This window comes from Manis javanica, chromosome 8 (assembly GCF_040802235.1).
Source record: "Manis javanica isolate MJ-LG chromosome 8, MJ_LKY, whole genome shotgun sequence".
Lineage (NCBI taxonomy): Eukaryota > Metazoa > Chordata > Mammalia > Pholidota > Manidae > Manis > Manis javanica.
The window spans coordinates 56,186,071-56,203,872 of record NC_133163.1 but is presented as its reverse complement, the minus strand read 5'-3'; the positions used below and the strand labels follow the sequence as shown (position 1 = coordinate 56,203,872).

General features: G+C 34.0%; 1 pseudogene; it reads left to right on the top strand.

Annotated features, from left to right (window-relative positions):
• Positions 1–3,123: 3,123 nt before the first annotated feature.
• Positions 3,124–17,544, top strand: LOC108387751 (la-related protein 7 pseudogene; annotated as a pseudogene).
• The last annotated feature ends 258 nt before the right edge of the window (positions 17,545–17,802 follow it).

Below are 17,802 nucleotides of genomic sequence, written 5' to 3'. Positions count from 1 at the left end.
TTATGTTTGAGATCTTCCTAAGAATTTCTGAATTATGATATATGAATGTTTGGTTTAATTTTCCCAGACAGTGTTTCAAAATGTCTGTAGCAATATTAGTTCCCATATAGCAAGCATTCTGGTTGTTCCATATCCTTTATTTACATCTTAGCTATGTAGTCTTTCCTATTTAGATTTCATTTATACCTGTTATAGGATATTATGCTGTATTCCTGTACTAAATGGAATTTTAAGGTGGCCCTGTGATTCTCATCTCCTCTTATCTACACCTTTCTATAATTCCTTCCTTGTGAATGGAAGTAGAAACTGACTTTCTTGCAGTCAACAGAACATGGCAAAGAAGGAGTAGCCACTCTTGTGATTAGGCTACATTATATAACACTCCACCTTAGCAACTACATGCAAAAGATTCTCCTGCTGGCCTTGAAGAGTTAAACTGTCATACTGTGAGGGAGGCACCCACTGGGAGAAGGCCCTGTGGTAAGGAATTGCAGATCTCTAAAACCTGATAGAAGTCACTAGCCAACTTTCAGCCAGAAAATAAGGACCTCAGTGCTACAGCCACAAGGAACTGTGTTTTGCCAACTACCATATGAGCTTGAAAGAGGATGCCAAGCTTCATAAAAGAACAATATATCATCTTGACTAATAATGCCTTGAGCGCAACCATGAAGCCCTAAGCAGTGGACCCTGTGAGGTGATGTTCATTCTCCTGATCCATGGCAACTGCAGAATAATTAAATGCATGCTGTTTTAAGGCACTAAGTTTGTGGTAATTTGTTGTATAGCAACAGATAATAGAATTCTGTAGATCTTACATTTTTAAAAATACTTATCCATTTTAATCTATATTTCTTTTTATTTCAAGATCTTCTTTTATTTCTAATCATTATTTTTAGGTCAATCTTCCATCACAGTCTTTGCATTCTTTTTATTTCTTAGTTATTTGGTTTCTTTTTTTAAAGATATATTAATGAGTGATATAATTTCAACTTGCCAATTATTTTCTTTCAGCACTTAAAAGTTCTCTATTCATATCTCCATTGTATAAGGCATCAGTGCAGACTTTTTTTACCTTCAGAATACATCATTTGGTTTTACCTGCTTTTAAATTTACTCTTATATTTGGGTTTCCTAAGTCTGATAATGTGCCTTTATGTTGTTTTGTTTTTATTATTTTACTGAGGGTATGTGGCATTTTTTGAAATTTTTCCTTGCCATTGTCTTTCAATATTACTTCTGCCATATTGTCCTTTTCTTCTCCTTCTAAGACTCCAAGTATCCATGTTTAACTTTTTCACTGTACCACATGTCTTTTGCACAATATTCTGTATTGCTTATCCTTTCTCTCTGGATGTGTTTTATTGATGTGTCTTACAGTGTACTTACTTGCTTTATAGCTGTGGTTAACTTTGTATTAAATAACTGATTTATTCAATTATAAATTTAAATTATTATAGTTTTCAGTTATATACTTTCCATTTGGTTCTTTTCCATCATTTTCAGTTCTTGACTTAAATTCTCCATTTTGGCTTACTTCCTTGATCATCACAAGCATTTTTATCCTAAAGTCCATGTCTGTAGTCCCAGTGATTTTTTAATAATGTCTTTTTTAATTGTTTTAATTTTTTAATTTTTTAATTTCTCTTTAGTTGCCAAGTGAAGTTCATATTTTTACATATGCCTAATTTTGTTGAATATCAGCCATTTTTATATTTTTCAAATGTAGAGATCATTTGAGGTTTAGGATGAAGTTACCTTCATACTTTTAGGGCAAGCAGTTGAAGTAGAGGTTTATGAGAAATTGCATCAAGCCCAGTGGTTAACCATGGCTACTTCTTCTTGGTGGACTTTGAACTCCCAATTTCCCCCCAGTGCTTGAAGCTTCAAAAACACTATCTGGTTTCTCAATTTCATAGTCATGACTTTGGAATTGGAAAAATGCCCAGAACGAAAACTGACACTAAAGGCCAGAGTTTCTGTCTCTCTTTCTCTTACCTTTCCTCCACAATTGTCCACTGCTTTGCTAAGTAACATCTTTAAGAAAAAATTTTTAAAATTTCTTCCAACTTTCCTAGCTATTCTCAAGGGGAGAGTTGGTTAAAACCACATCATCTACCACTTCCAGAAGAACCTTCAAATAAGTATTTTAAGTAACTTGATGACCAAACAATTCTTCAGAAGAAGCTAAGTATCTAGGGCAGGTAAAATAATTTGGTCCAGGTAGACAGGTACTTAAAGCACAAAGCATAGAAAAACAAATTCAAAGTTTTGGGGAAGAGTTGTCTGTCTTGATAACAAAATGAACTTTATAAAGTAGGAAATTTGAAGCTGTTGAAGCAATAAATTGATATCAAATATAGTGGTATAAAGGAGAAACGTCTGTATAGAACGTATTATTCCATGTATTTGTCTTCATAAGTTTCTGATACATTTAGTCTCAGCTCATTTACAAGAAGTTACAAGAAAATGTTCTTCAGTACACCTGAAGAAACTTCACCCATTTAGAACAGTATTTGGATAATTAGAATGTTTTATATTGAACCTTACAGCCATACATTGTAGTTAATGTTAGACCTTAAAATCGTGGAAAACACACCCAAACTCTGATTTCTTCCTCTGAAACTTGTATCAAATCTACATGAGACAAATAGAAAGAGAAGCAAGAAAAAAGTTATTGATCATTTTAGGGCTTGAAGAATTTTAAAATGTATAGCTCAACATTTAACTGAATAATTCCCCAGGGCATGACAAAGAAATAAGTGAAGTGGCTGCAGGATTTAGCTAGGTTCTTTTTTCTTTGATAAGTGGCCTGTTCTTTTGTAATAGTAGCACTCTGAACTATTTCAGGGCAATTTAATAGCTATTATCTCTTTTATCCTCAAGGAAGATCAAGTATTATTACTCAGAGAGGTTAGGTGAATTGAGAAGATCACAGAGCAAATTAGTGCAGAGCCGAGACTAAAAACACATTTTTCTGGTTTTGTTTTCCCATTATAGCACATTTTCCCCTGGTGATGTTATATGATGCATGACACCAATATATACATATGAGAAAACTACTTTTCCTTGTATAAAAACTGTTAAAAACACTTCAATGCTTGTAAAAATATATCTTTAGAGATGTACTTGATTAAAACTGCAATAAGTGTTGTTCTCAGCACAAACAGCTGTTCAGATAGTATTCCAAAGGGACAGGCAATATTACAAAGAAACGCTCTGGAGGAATATGAAAGGAGAGGTAAGAGGGGGGAAAACAGGAGAATGTAAAAGCATATCAGCAAAGCAAGAAAACTTAGGGAGCCAATGGATAAGCTGGAAAGTCAATGTATCAGGTACATAATATGAAGACCTTCTCCAAAGAGACTAACTTAGGTCTGTTTAAATTCTTGCAATAAAACCCTTTTTTATCGGTGTTTAACATTAACCAGTATTTATTCTCTTGAACTATTCAAAGACATTACAATGATTTAGTTTAATGATTATCTTCAATCTTTCAACAAAGTCATTGTCCTAGGCATAGGGGATATATGGGCCAAATATTGTTTGCTATTCTAGATATCTTTCACCAAACTACAAATTGGACATATGATTATATAAAGTCAATATTTCCATTAGCTATGTAATTGCTAAAATTTGATTCACTATTGTTCCTTTTATCTTAGAAATTCCATGTGCAATAATATTTCTTCCTAACTTACATTATATAGATGATTCTGTATTGAGAATTTATTTGGTTTATCTAAGATAGTTTTATTTTGACTAAAATATTAAAATAATTTCCTTGGTGTATAGTTCTGATTTTAGTGGGGTTTTTTCCCTCTAGTTTAGTGGTAGATATAACTTCCTATTTTTATTGTTGTTTTTGAGATATCAACTCTTAAGTTTAATTATTACTCTTTGTAGGCAATTTGTCATTTCTCATTGCTTTAAGAGCTTCCTTTACCTTTGAAAGTCTGAGGTTTGACTAGCTATCATAATTGTTGAAGTTGTTTTCTAATTATATTTTTAGTTCTAGAAATTGATTCTTTTTCAAATATGCCACCTGTGAGCTGCTAGCTTATTTATTCTTTTAAAATACAGAACATTTAAAACAGAATTCTACAGATTATGCAATAGTCCTATGTAGTCTTTAGTGCGTGATTACAGCTGGTTAATTCCCCTGGATTCTCAGTCATGGTAGTTGGTTTTCCCTAGTGTGGTTTTACTGTGAGCTTATCTTCCTTAAGCTTTTATCTGTGGGGTTCTTTAGAGCCTAAGTGTGAAAAAACTCTATTGAGAATTTTCTTCTGTTTGGTAAATGAAGCCACTTTAAACCAAATTTTTGGCAGGGCATTGTTTAGGACACAGAGAAAATATTAATTCCAGAGGGTTCTGGAATAGGTAAATCCTGAACTCACTTCCTTGCATAGACACACTAAGTCTACAGTCACATATGTAATAATTTCCTCTAAAAAATATTATTCAAGGTTGGCTGTGTGACGACAACACATTGGACAAAGAAGAAAATCCCATTGAATAGGGGTGGAAAGTTTGGGATACAATCTCACCATAAACCCTCCTGTCAGCTCAGTAACTCACAACCAAAAGGAACTCAAAACCCAGAGCTTCTCCCTAAGGAGCTAATGGTTCAAACTCCACGTTGGGCACCCCAACTTTAGAACACCCACTTGAAACCCCTGAAACATCTAACTTTGAAAACTAACAGGGATCCCATCCCAAGATCCACAGACTGTAGTAATCTGAGAAACTGCTCTTAAAGGGCTTGCAGGCTCAGATCTACACACCCCAGGGCCCAGCTCAGGAGCAGCTATTCATACCCAGACTTAAAGTTAAGGGTACTAACCAGCTTATATTAAAGCAACAACCTGAGGGGCAGACATCTACTTTGACATACAAATCTTTTAGCTTGCTGGAACCCTCTGGGGATGGAGACTGGCAGACACCATAGTCATGCTGTCTGCGCATGCTCCAGAGTACTGGTATCTCCCAGGAGGGAGCTTTTATACTTGTCTTGTGCTCTGACTTTTGTGGTAGCTGCCAAGGGGACATTCCTTGCTCTAGAGGGTAGCTTGCATTCCTGGTCCCATGGGACTGAATAATGGTTGTCACCCAGAAAGGAATACATACCCATGTCTGCTGTCCTGATTTTTGCAACTTCTGCCAGGAGACAACCCTACATTGCCTGGCTCTGATGGCCAGTGGGGCTTATGAGTCCCACAGGACTCTAGCCAACTGAGAAAGAGCTCTTAAACAACTATCATCCCTAGAGTACAGCAAGAGACAACAGACCCAGGAGCTCCAATTTCTGTGAAGGAGGCCCATTAGCCAATCATGGCCATGACCAAAAGGGCAGGCTTCTAATTAAATACACATCTGGGGGCTGATTTAATCTTTCCCAGAGACTTCAGAGGACAGGCACCATCTTTGTGTTCACCCTCTGCCATACTCCAGAGTGCCAGTGTCTCCTGGAGGAGAGCCCTACATGTGTCTGGTGCCTGGTTTTGGTTGCTGCCCAGGGGATGTCCTTTGGAAGCCTGGCTTTGGTTGGTGGGGGTGAGCATGAAGCTTCCAGACCTTAGTCCCATGGAACAGTAGCAATCAGAGAGGTGTTCTTGGCAGGCTACATCCCCCAAGGCATGGCACAGACTGTCACCCCACACAATGCAACTCTGTAAAGGAGGCCCCTTTGTTTGTCCTGGAGCTTCAGTCCCAGGGCCAGGCTTCAGGTTTGGCTTATATTTAGTGGTCTACAGGAGTGCTCTACTAAGGAACATAGGTTGTGACACTATCTTGGTGCTCTCCCTCTGCCTTACTTGGTGGTATCACCCAGAAAATAGCTTATATGCTTGTCTAGAGCCCCTGTTTCTGTGACTGCTAGCCAGGGGATACCTACAGATTGTCTGGCTCAGGTGGCCAGCAGTGCTTATGTTTGTGGTCTCACAAGATTGTATATACTTGCATACTTTTAAAAGCTGATGTGTAAGGCTCTGGCTTCTAGTCAGTATAAATTTAGATACTAAGATCCCTCCCTTTGGGATAACTACAGACCTTGACACATCCTTACATGAAGAGAGCTATTAAAAATATAATAGGCTGCTTGGACAAGTGCAAAGGTTTGAGAAATAACCAAGAGCAGATATAAGGTTAAACAACAAGTTTCATAAATGAGTACATTCCTTCCAGCCTGGAAGAGGTTGTTATTTTATCTACTGTAGAGAAACCAGCATAGAATGTCAAGCTAAATGGAGAAACACAAGTATATGTGCTGAATGAAACGACAAGATAAAACATCAGGAAAAAAGCATAATGAAACAAAATTACGAGAAAGTAGTTTACCTGATAAAGACAGTCACCAAACTAGGGACATAAAGACAGTCACCAAACTAGGGAGAAGAATGGATAAACACAGTGATAACTTCAACAAAGATATGGAAAATATACCAAGTAGAAGTCAGAGTTGAAAAACACAATAACCTGGACTGAAAAATATACTCCAAAAAGTTCAAAGGCAGACTAAATGAAGTAGAAGAAAGGATCAGTCAAATCAAGGACAAGAGAGAAAAACCCAAAAACAGAGAGCAGTGTGAAGGAAAAGAGAATGAAGATGAAGATAACTTAAAGGGCCTATATTACAGTATCAAGCAGAACAACATTCGCATCACAGGGCTACCAGAAGAAGAGAGAGAGAAAGAGGCAGAAATTTATTGGAAGAAATATTAGCTAAAAGTTGCTCTAATCTGAGGCAGGAGAGACATCCAGATCCAGGAAGCCCAGGGAGTTCCAAAGAAGGGAAACCTAAAGAGAGCCACACCAGGACACATTATAATTAAAAGGTCAAATTTAAAGATTAAAAAGAGAATCTTAAAATCAGCAAGAGAAAAAATGTCAGTTTGTCACCATTAAACCAACCTTATAAAAACTGTTAAAGGAACTTGATTACACTTAAACTGTGCTGAACATTGAACAGTAACAAGAACACATGTGAAAGAATAAATCTCACTAGAAAGGTAAATACAAAGATAGTGGGTTAATCATGCATAAAACTAGTATAAAGACTAAAAATGAAAGTAGTAAAAATAATGATAACTATAAAAATTAGTTAAGATAAAATGTAAAATATGTGACCTCAAAAACAAAACACATGGCACAGGGAGAGAAATAATGTTGACTTTTACAATGGGATCAACCTTAAGATCTTGTCAACTTAAAATAGAATGTTCAATTACTAGATATAAGTTGTTATATGTAAGCCTCATGTTACCCACAAAGCAAAAACCTATAGTTAATACATAAAAGAGAAAAAGAAATATAAGCATACCACTAAAGAGAGTCATTAAGCCACAAAGGAAGGGAGCAAGGGAAGAAAGGAACATAGAGGAACACTTGGCAAACAACAAAATGACAATAAATGCATACCTATCAATAATTACTTTACCTGTAAGTGGACTAAATCCTCTAGTCAAAAAATAGAGGGGTTGGATGAACTGAAAAACAAACAAACAAAAACCAAGACAGCCACCTATATTGTCTATAATATCTCACTTTAGATGTAAGGACACACACAGACTAAAAGTGAAGGGATAGAGAAAGGTGAATAAAAGGATGGAGAAAGCTCAAATAGCTACACTCATATCAGACAAAATACACTTTAAAACAAAGGTCATAATAAGAGACAAAGAAGGATATTACATAATGATAAAGGGGTCAATCCAAAACAAGCTTTAACATTACTATGTATTTATGCACCTAGAAGAACTCCTAAATATATGAAGCAAATATCAATAGACCTAAAGAAAATAATTGACAGAAATACAATAGATTTTAATATCCCACTTATATTACTAATCATCCAGACAGAAAAATCAGTAAGGAAACAGACTTAAATAATACATTAGATCACATGGTCTTAATACATATTTACAGAATATTCCATCCAAAAGCAACAGAATACACATTTTTCAAGTGAACATGGAATATTTTCCAAGATAGAATATATATTAGGCCACAAATCTAGTTTTAGTAAATTTATGATTGAAATCATATCAAGCATCTTTCTTTTTCAAACACAATGGTATGAAACTGGAAGTTACATGAAGAAAACTGGAAAATTCGTAAATATGTGATGATTAAACAACATGCTACTGAACAACTGATGGTTCAAAGAAGAAATCAAAAGAGAAATTTAAAAAAAATACCTTGAAACAAGTGAAAAATGAACATGTAACCTACCAAAATTTAGGGGATGCAGTAAAAGCAGTTTTAAGAGGGAAATCATAGCAATAAATGCCAACAACAAGGAACAAGTTTCAAATAAACAGCTAACCTTACAGCTCAAGAAATCTGAAAAACAACTGAAGCTCAAAAGGAAGGAAAAAAAGGTTAAAGGAGAAATAAATGTTACTAAAAGGACAATAATAAGGATCAATGAAAGTAAGAGCTAATTCTTTGAGAAGATAAAATCAGCAAACCATTAGCTAGGTGCATCAGGAGAAAAGAGGAGTAAAAGTCAGAAATTTAAGAGAAGTTACATCTGATACCACAGAAATACAAAGATACTTTGAACAATTATATGGCAACACACTGGACAACTGAGAAGAAATGGATGTATTCCTACAAAGATATAAACTACCAAGACTGAATCATGATGAAATAGAAAATCTGAACAAATTGCTAGTAAGGAGAGACTGAATCAGTAATCAAAAACCTCACAACAACCGTAAGTCCAAGACAAAACAACCACAAGTCCACTGGAGAATTCTACCAAATATTCAAACAAAAATCAACATCAACTTTTCTCAAACTCTTCCAACAACTAGAAGAGGAGGAAACTCAAACTCATTTTATAAGGCCAGCATTAGTCTGATAATATAAACAGAAAAGGACATCACAAAAAAAGAATATATGCCAATTTCTCTGATTAAAATAGATGCAAAATTCCTCAACAAAATTTAGCAAATTGAATTTAATAATAAAGTTCATCATGCAACATGATTATATGAATTCATCATACATCATGTTCAAGTGGATTTCATTCAAGAGATGAAAAGATGATTCAACATAAATCAGTGTGACACATATTAACAAAACAGAAGATGGAGATCAAAGATCATCTTAATAGATGCACAAAAATCACTTCACAAAATTCAATATCCATATATGATAAAAACTCTCAACAAAGCAGGTATAGAAGGTATGAACCTCAACATAATAAAGGCCATATATAACAGGCCCACAGCTAACATCATATTCAATAGTAAAATGTTGATGCTTTCCTCCAAGATCAGGAACAAGAAAAGGATGTCTGCATTCACCGTTTTTATGCAACATAGTATTGAAAGTCCTAGCCAAAGCAATTAGGCAAGATAGAAAAATTAAAGGTATCCAAAGTGGAAAGGAAGAAGTACAATTGTCACTATTGATGAAAGACATATTACATATATAAAACCTAAAGACTGCATCAAAAAAATTGTAGATGTAATCAGCAAGTTGAATAAAGTTGCAAAATACAAAATCAATATCCCCAAATTTGTTGTTTCTATATGCTAATTATGGGCTTTAAGAGAAATTAAGGAAACAATTCCATTTACAATTGTGTCAAAAAAAAAGATATCTAGAAACAAATCTAAGAAAGGAGATGAAAACCTATGTGTTAAAAACTGAAAGGCATTAATAAAAGAAATTGAAAAAGACATAAATATGTGGGAAAATATTCCATGCTCATGGATTGGAAAAATATAGTTAAATATCCATATTACTGAAAGCAATATACAGATTTAATGCAATCACTATCAAAATTCTAATGGCATTTTTCACAGAAATTGAAAAAACAATTCTGAAATTTGTATGGAACCAGAGCAAGACCCTAAATAGCCAAAGCAATCTTAAGTGAAGAAGATGGAAGCATTACAGTACCTTACTTCAAACTATAAAATTATGGTAATTAAAACAAAGGAGCAAAGAATATACAATGGGGAAGAGATGTCTTCAATAAATGGTGCTGGGAAAACTGAATATTCACAGGCAAAAGAATGAAACTGGACCACTTACTTACTCCATACACAGAAATTCACTCAACGTAAGACTGAAACCATTAAATTTCTAGAAGAAAACAGGCAGTAAGCTTCTTGACATTACTCTTGGCAATGAAACTGGTATCTGACACCAAAAGCAAAGGCAACTAAAGTAAAAATAAATAAATAAGTAAAACTACATCAAACTAAAATGCTTCTGCATAGTACAGAAAACCATCATTAAATGAAAGGCAACCCATTAAGTGGGAGAAAATGTTTGCAAATCAGTCTCTTTCTCATTGCATCCCTAACACCTTGTCATCTATTTTTTCATTCTGAATAATCTTAAAGACTCCGACCCTTTAGCTGATCACAAAATTATCATATAGAGAAGTCATCCTTTCTTCTTCCATCCAGCATGGGCATAGTCAGGCCTCCGTTGTTCTTGCCTAAGGTTTTTCTCTCTTCTAGCTCTTAGCTTTCACAACCACCCTCTCTAATGAAGGACCTCCCTGTCTTGCTTTACTGATGAGAAGCTCTTTTCTAGATCTTAGCCACCCTACAAACAAATAACATCAAGTTTCAATTTGCTAAAACGAAAAAGCAAAGGAAAAATTCCCTTTACTCCTGTGGAAAAACACTACTTGTTTTTCTAGCTATAGCTTTCTGGCTTCTGTCACTAAGCTTTGTGTAACTGTGATCACTTCTTGGGTTTTATGTTTCCTCATTTTCCAGTTAATCCTCAATCACAATTTCCCTTCTGCTCTCTGAAACTTCATTGATACATGCCCATTGCCAAGTTTACCAGATGTTTCTTGCTGCTCATCTGTTCCTACTTAGGATAATACCAAGAGTATTTTCCTTTATAAAAATAATAATCACTTCATACAAAATTGAAAGATTACAACAGTATTTATTAGAAAAGCATCTCCTCTTACTGCTTAGCCCCCACTCACCATCTCAGAAGGAAATACTATTTTCAGTTTCTTACATTTTCTTCTAGAGATAGTACGTGTGTATATACATGTAAAAAATTATTTCTAGTTTTAAACACATGACAAGAGACTTTTGTAAAATGACATCAGTTTAAGGTGATTATAAACTTTTCCATAGCACCAAGGATTCCAAGTCTCTGAAAATGAGTTATGAAAGAAAGGTATCAACTATTGGGAAGAAACCTTATTGGTGTTTTCAGGAATATGTTTTCAAGAAGACGAAAGAACTGGGTGAGATAGCAGAGATACAAAGGGTGGTGAATTTAAAAGTTCAATCAACCGACTTCCAATAGTGGTGTAAAGGGAATAGCAAATTAGCCACTACAAAAATTCTAACTAAGTGTACATTATTATTTAGAGGGGCTTCTAGTATACTGTGTAGGGGAATATATCAAGTTTCATAGAACTGTGTTAATAAGCATAGGAAAGAGTACAGGTGTCAATATGGCTTTAGTAAAGTCAAATAAAACAAGGGCAGAATCCTAGAGAATTAAAAAATTATTTTGCATTTGTTTATCCACAGGAGCAAGGGGAATTCAACCAGAGTAAAGATGTTTATGTATGGGAGCTCACTTCACCTTCTTGTCCAAGTTGTGCTCATAAAACAGAAAAAGATAAGAGGTAACATTTGAATATGCAATTCAAGTATCTGAATATTTAAAAGGGTTAAATCCTGGAAATTCAGTCAGGAAAGCATATCTACTATAACTCCTGAATTTCATCATTATCAACGTGGAAAATAGACTGAAAAAATGTTGATTCCTGTTGCCTTATATCAGCATGATGACACCACTGCATGGAAGCCCGTACTAGAGGATGGAGTCATCACCTTAATTATTGATCTAGAGGAAAGTTGAAATATAGAGGAATAGCAAGGACAATAAAAAACAGATTTTTTAAAAAATTACACATGTGGAGAGTTGAAGTGAGAGCCCTGTTTGATGAACACAGGTGAACAAATGAAGGAACTAAAAATATAATTAGAAATACATTAGCTTCTAATTTTATGCTAGGAAATTAAGATAAAACACAGGTCTATAAGCCAAAAATCTCTCAGTCTAAAAGACCAAGTGTGTGTGTGTATACACACACACACACACACACACACACACATATATATATTACACACACATACACACACACACACACACACACACAAATATATGAAAACAGCCTACATTTAAACATTCCCCAGGTGGAAAAATATAGAAGAAAATATGAAAAAATAACAATTCTTCAACCAAAACACATATATTAGATAGAATATGAATGTGTTATCTCCTCCAGCTGTTTTCAAAATTCTCCACTTCAAAACTATGAATCAAGTTCATATTGATACTCTTGCCATGAAGTATATGAGGAACTCAGAGCAGACATGGTGAAATCCAGTTCATTTTAACTGAGGATTTAATTAGATTTGTGAAGTCAGAGATTTCAATGTGTCATTGGAAAATAAACCCCAGAGGAATATATTTTACTTCAGTTCTATACAGACATTTTATTCCATAATTTATGGAGTTTAATTTATACAGCTTCTTATCCATTGCTTTCTCATTTTCTTCCCCCTGCCTTCTGTAGTGTACAGCACAGCTTAACTGAGTTCTCTAGTGACAATCTATGAGTTTTATTCTTTTTTTTTCCTGGAGTGAAATTGTTCCCTTATTTGTAAAATTTTCCACTTATCTAAGATATCCATATTAGGAGTAATCTGCTGACCCAAAGTAAGCCATGAAAATTTATACACAAACATATCACCATAAAAGAGGCAAATGCATGCAGAGAATCACAGCCAATATCAGTTTACCCAAAGAAGAAGTTTCTGAAGTCATAAACTGGAAGGAACATTGAAATGGAAATTTTGACAAATTGCTGTAAACTGAGAATGAGAAGCTTATAGGGATACAGTCTTAGGGAGCTCCCACATGTCATGCTCTTTAAATTCAGGAAACTCACCATGTTTTGGCAAAGATTTAATTCAGATTCCCTAGTGTCTCTGTCAGAGATATGGGAAGTGTAATCACTTTAAAATATACCCGGATAGTTCTACATAACAAATGCCAATGCTATAGGGGTAAATTCATTGTCGTAGCCTTCACCCAGTTAGGGTAAGGTAATTCCTCTGACTCTAGGACTCTTCCACCTTTCTTTATCATCTTAGCATATAAAAATAATTTAATAGAGATCAGGGCTTCAAAGAATACACCGGGAAAATTTCATAGGAAAGAGACTAAGGCACGGGGTGAAGAAGCTAAACAACTGGAGAAACACTTGTCAGTGTCACAGCCTTAAGACACAATCCCATGGATACAATGATATTCAACTGGAAGATTATTAAACATGTCATGTCTCTAACAGCTTACCACCATACTTACAGGGCTCAATTACAACAGTGGGTTGAAAGATACAGACTCTAAGTATTAAGGTAAGACAAAAAGAGAGTTAAATAAAAACAAGAACACTAGAGGAATTTGAAGCCACTGACACCTCTTGCTACAGCAACTCAACTTCTAGAAAGATTACCACAAATTCTAACACCAAAAGCCTACTTACCTCAGTTATTATGTACTACAACATACCTGACTTTCAACAGAAAATTACAAGTCATGCCAAAATACAAGGAAAAGCACAGTCCAAAAGAACAAGGGAATTGTTACAACCAGACAGATGTGACACATATATTAGAATTATCATGCAATTTAAATAACTGTCATTAGTATATTAAGGGCTCTAATGGAAAAAGACCATAGGCAATAACAATTAATGTGAGCAGAGATGGAAGCTGCATTTAATAATATTTTTTAAAAAATCAATAATAGTCCAACAAAAAATGAGAATTCTGTAATGGCATCATCAGTAAACAGGACATAGCCAAGGTAAGTATCAGTGACAACAATATAACAATAGTTACTTCCCAAACTGAATGGCCAAGAGTAAAGGAAGGAAGGAAACAGAACATTCAAGAACAGTCCAGCAATTTCAAAAATTTTAACATAAAAGTAATTGGAATGACAGAACAAAAAGTAAAACAAGGAATTTGAAATAATAATGTTCTAGGTTTTTCCAAAATTAATGACTGACACAAAACAACAGACTCTAGGAAACTCAAAGAATACAAGCAGGGAAATACTAAATCAAGCAAAGCAATAAAAACCAACAATATTTAGGCATGTCATATTCACTACAGAATACAAAAGACAAAGAAAATCTTATGAGCCAGTGTAGGGAAAACATATTTTACCTCTACAAGGATTTATTAAATTTGTTTGTGGCTAAGTGTATTAGTATAGGGGTGTGTGTGGTGTGTATGTGCAGTGTTCCATGGACATAAAAAGGATATGTATTTATAATTTAAGATAACACTTTTGTATAAAACTCTTAAATTGTGCTTGATTCTCAAATATTCTATTTTTTCCCACATGGATTTTTATATTCCAAATGAGTTACATTGAATTTTGCTAATAAAATCTCATTTTAACATGTTATTGTATTTCTAGAACTCTAATTCAGTGTTTATATTTTACTGGAATACTGTGAGCTATATAAGGATACAAGTCTCTTTAGTAAATCTCTCAGGGACTGTTACACTTTACTATACAATATTCTCTACTGTGTTTGTGCATATAGCCTTGATTTTCCTTATTCTTGATATTAATACTTACAAAGTATATGTCTCATTTAAAAAAAGAATTTTAATAGACTTTTCACTAGAAACCAAGGAAGCAAGAAGTGAAGTGAAATTTTTTTAAGTATTTAAAGGCAAAAAACTTCCAACTTAGAATTCTGTATCCAGTGAACTCTCCTTAAAAGCTTAAATTGAAATCAAAATTTTTCTCTTCAACTTTTTATGATAAAAACTTCACAAGTTTTTGCTGCTAATGGAATGGGACAGAGAGGTGGGCCAGACTGCAGTTTTGTAAGCAATAAACGGATTTTAAACTTTAAAAAAAAAAACAAATAAAAACTCCACAAGTGCATATAAAGGGAATATAGCACAAAATATAAAGGCCATATATAAAAAGTCCACAGCTAATATTATAATCAACAGAGAAATGCTGAAGACTTCTCCACTAACACCAGGAACAACACAAAGATAATAACTCTCATTATTTTTATTTTCAGCAATTAGATAAGAAATAGAAATAAAAGATACCCAAGTTGGAAATGAAGTAAAACTACCTCTACTAGCAGGTGAAATGACATACATAGGAAACACACACACACAAGAAAAAGTACAACTAATGAATAATTTCACAGTAAAGTTTCAGGGTACAAAAATCAATTACAAAGTATTTTTCATTTCTATACACTAATAACAAAATAACAGAGTATTAAGACAGCAATCCCATTTAAAATTGCATCAAAAAGAATAAAATGCCTAGGAATAAATTTAATGAAAGAAGTGAAAGACCTGTAGACTGAAAACTAGGACATTGATGAAGGAAATTGAAGAAGACATAAATAAATGGAAGGATAAATTCTGTGTTCATGGATTGGAAGAATATTGTTAAAAAGTCTATATTACTCAAAATAATCTACATATTCAATATAATCCTTATCAAAGTTTCACTGACATTTTTTTAAAGAAATAGAAATTAGAAGACCATCCCATTTACAATTGCAACAAAAGAATAAAATACATGGGAATAAGTTTCACCAAGGAAATGAAAGATCAGTATGTTGAAAATTAGAAAATATTATTAAAGGAGACTGAAGATGGCAAACTAAATAGAAAGATATTCTGTATGCCTAGCTTGGAAAAACTAGTATTGTCAAAATGTCCATACTACCCAAAGCAGTATATAGATTAAATGCAATCCCTATCAAAATTCCAATGGCATTTTTCACTGAAATAGAACAAACAAAACTAAAATTTTTGTGAAAACACAAATGATCCTGAATAGCCAAAGCAATCTTGAAAAAGAACAAAGCAGGAGACATCATTCCCTGATTTCAAACTATATTGCAAAACTATAATAATCAAAACAGTATGATATTGGCATAGAATCAGATACATAGACCAACAGAACAGAATTGAGAGCCCAGAAATAAACCCACACATATATGGTCAATTAGCTTACAACAAGGCCACAAATATATAATGGGGAGAGGACAACCTCTTTGCTAAATGGTACTGATAAAGAGGATAGCCACAGGCAAAAGAATGAAACTAGACTATCTTAAACCATACACAAAAATCTACTCAAAACAGATTAAAGATGTGAATGTAAAATCTGAAATGATAAAACTCCTAAAAGAAAACATAAACAGTAAGCTTCTTGACATCAGTCTTGACTTTGATTTTTTGGGATCTGATACCAAAAAAAAAGCAAAGGGAGTTAAGGTAAAAATAAGCAAGTGTGACTGCATCAAACTAAAAACTTCTGCACTGCAAAGGAAATAGTCAACGAAACAAAAAGGTATTCCACAGTATGGGAGAAAATATTTGCAAATCATATCTAAAAAGGAATTAATATCCAAGGTATATGAAGAGTTCATACAACTCAATATTTTTTTAAAAATCCGATTAAAAAAAGGCAAGAGAGCCTTTTGATTAGAGTAAATGCTGAGGAATGTTGTCTCTCTCAAGTTGGAAGCAGTTTAACAAACAATCTTTAAATTTTAGTCTCTCATTTTTGTTCAGAGTGGACTGTTGTAGTAAATATTACTAGTTAGTTAATTCAAAACTTATTTTCATAAATTTGATTATGGAAGCATACTCAAGAACTGAACTGGCAAATTTAAAACATTTAATCTGAATGTTGGGGATAGGGGAATCCCCCTTTGCTTTGCTAGATGGACTTAGAATTCAGGAAATAATTTGAGTGTATGTGTTTAAAGAAAGAAAAGCTGGGAGGAGGAGTGGTTGCAAGTCACAGAGTGAATGGATAGATTTGAAAAAAGAGTATTTAGCACTTGCAAAAAGCCAGCATGGCTTCCTTAAAAAAACAATATTCCAAATAAAATCAGAGTCGGAAATGGAAACAGACCATGGAGTACCTAATAAGTCTGGAATGAAAAATGAGAAAGCAGCAAACATGAAGAGTGTTGTCCCCAGGAGAAGGTTAATGCAGCAGGACCACAGTTTGTGAGTGGTGTGATTGTGAAGATAATCAGCACCCAGCTTCTACCTGGCAGAAAACAAGTCAGGGATGCTCTGGCAGCTATCTCAGAAGTTGTTTATGTTGATTTGCTAGAAGGAGATATAGAATGCCATGCTATATTAAAACTCCTGAGGATGCTCAAGCAGTAATAAATGCATATATGAAAATTAAAAAGAAACACTGCTGGAAATTCGAGATCCTTTCTGGTGATCATGAACAGAGATACTGGCAAAAGATTCTGGTAGATAGGCAGGCCAAACTTAATCAGCCTCGTGAAAACAAAAGAGGCACTGAGAAGTTAATCACCAAAGCTGAAAAGATTAGACTTGCAAAGACTCAACAAGCAAGTAAACACATTAGATTTTCTGAATATAACTGAAAAAACTTTTGGTTCACCTCTTAAAATTTCACTGGACTTGAGCTAATCTTATGAAATCCATTTTTTTAATTATGGTAGTAATGCATAATGAATGTTTTTCTAAAACCTAAATTGAATTAAAAGAAATATCTTTGTTCCTTAACTCGTACATAAGACCTTTTTCTATAGACAAGTACATTGTGTACTATCGTTTTTCACTGAACATTTTATTTGTTGAAATTGTCTTACAGAAAGCAATATCAAAGTAACTTAGTAAATAAAAGCATTTTGAACATTAAAAAAAAAAAGGCAAGAGATTCTATAAAGCATTTTTC